Below are 2,342 nucleotides of genomic sequence, written 5' to 3' on the forward strand. Positions count from 1 at the left end.
CACACAGATACCCCAAGGGAACACTTTTCTGGAGGCCCAGCCTCCAGAGTTGTGTCTGTGTGAAAGGAATACTGCAGCCCAATGTACGGGTCTACAGAAAGCATCTGACAACCAGAGGGCAGCGGATGCAAATGATATGCAAGTGAGCACTTTCAAATCCCACCTCCCCACTCCCAGACCTTACTTTACTAATCCTTGGCTCCTTCCCCTCCTCCTGGGGGTCTGGGGAGGGGGCTGTAGGGAGGATATTCCAGCTAGATACTGCAATACCCATGTGTGGGTAGAGATACTGTGAAATACTGTAAGGTCTTTTGAGAGGTGGAGGAGAGCAGTGGCCCACAGGGCCACCTCCACCTCCAGCCCCAGGAGCCCCCAACTGCAGAAGATATGTACAAAGTTACATCAAGAATTGTTTTGGCACTCAGATCTCCATCTGGGTTCAGTCTGGAGATTAGGGGTGGGTGGGGCAGCAGCGATGGGAGGTGGGGGATGGGGAAATGGGGCCTGCCCCACCCCCCGGAGATGAAGAGGACATGGAAAGTTACCCTAGTGCCCAAGCTACAGCCTCCCATCGGGTGGAAGGGCTGGGGTGGGAGAGTCAGTGCAAGGTACCTTGAAGGCTATTGCTTTCTAGGGATTTTCACATTTTGATTTGGGGGTGGCTCTCTAGTGGAGCAGCAAGGGTCTCCTAGGCTTCAGGGGCAGGAATTGTCTCTGGCTTTTCTTCCCTCTTTTTTTTTTTTTTAGAGAGAGAGAGAGATGAGGAGGCCAGATTCCCCCCAAAGCCATGGAGAAGAGAAGGGTCTGGAAGACCTAGGAGGGGACAAACGGGGGAGAGGTTGGGCATGGGGTGCCCCTCCCCCAGAGATGCTGATGATGGAACCAGGGCACTGGGGGCCCTGCTTTGGGTTGGAGGAAGTGGAGGTGGTCTCCAAGGGGGAGGGGGAGATGGATGGGGGTCGAAGCAGGTCTCAGCTATCCTAAGTCCACAGGATGGTCAGGCCCTGAAATCTCAGCCTGCCACAAGGTCTTTGAGCTGACCATGGCTGCAGTGCTCAGGGAGCCACTCCCAAACCAACTCTCAGGGCTGCCTGGCTTGCCAGATTCCATCAGAACATTCTAGCTCCTCAGGGCCCATGGTGAGAGCACCAAAACATTCTGATCCATCAGATACCACCAAAGTGCTCCAGCTCGCTGGAAACCACAAGCCAGTCTAATCCATTAGACCACACAAAGCATTCTAGCCAAGGGACCCTACCATGGCTCACTGAACTCTACACTGGGCCATGCTGGCCTGTCAGAGCCATCACACATTTGGCTCACCAGACTCAATGAAACAAAGCCACGCAGACACAAGCATGCACACAAAAGGCGGAGGTGGGAATGGGGGTCTTTACCAGTAGTTTTCACTAGCTCCATCTCCCACCCCTCCCTGCCAGGTGAGTTCACAGACTTGGTGTGTTTGGATGGAGATGACCCTGACAATACTGGGTCTTTTTCCTTATAGTCTTTCAGATTAGATCCAAGTCCCACCCCTGACTCTCCTCCTAGGAAGACCCCTAGGTCAAGACCCACCAAAGAGGGCGATGGGTGGAGAAGGGGGTTCAGTATCTGGCCATGGCCCAATACAGGAAGTGCATGCTTCATCTCAACGACATCACAAGAAGTACCCTGGAGACACCACAGGAAGTACATGCCCCCATGATATCACTGAAGTAGCCTTCCAAGAAGGCTCATTGAGACATCAGAGGAAGTACCTCTCTTTCCTATCATCACAGGAAGTACCTCTGGGGAACTACTTCCTGTGATATCATAAGGAGTGCCAGAAGCACCCCAGAAAGTACTTGACTCAATGACATCACAATAGGGACCTTCATTCCCATTACTTTAGGAAAAGCCATAGGAGATGCCATAGGCAGTTGCTCCAGCCTTTCTCAAGAGTTTTGTCCATGGGACTGGCCCAGTCTGAGAGCCGGCCTCATTCCCACCAGCATAGCACTCCCCCCCCAACCCCCCCACGCCCCCCCCATACAACCTGACAACAAAAGCGTTAAAAGTCCCACCTAGGAGGGGTTAACTCCAGTGGGGGCAGGGTAGCTGAGAAAATCTGGAACTCTGGGGTCCCTGCTCCAAATGCCCCATTTCAGCTCAGACGCCTATGCTACCTGTACGCCCATCACCTCCCTCCATCTGGAACTGCAGCAGGAGAGGTGGGGTGTTGTTTTGGGGAGGCCCCTCATTCTAGGTAACCCAGAGCCTCCCTCCCCTCCTCCCATATTGAAACAAAAACTTATAAAGGGGGGGAAAAAATCCTTACAGGAAAAAAAAAAAAAGGAGGGAAA

The sequence above is a fragment of the Hipposideros armiger genome, unplaced genomic scaffold (genome assembly GCF_001890085.2).
Source record: "Hipposideros armiger isolate ML-2016 unplaced genomic scaffold, ASM189008v1 scaffold_859, whole genome shotgun sequence".
Classification (NCBI taxonomy): Eukaryota; Metazoa; Chordata; class Mammalia; order Chiroptera; family Hipposideridae; genus Hipposideros; species Hipposideros armiger.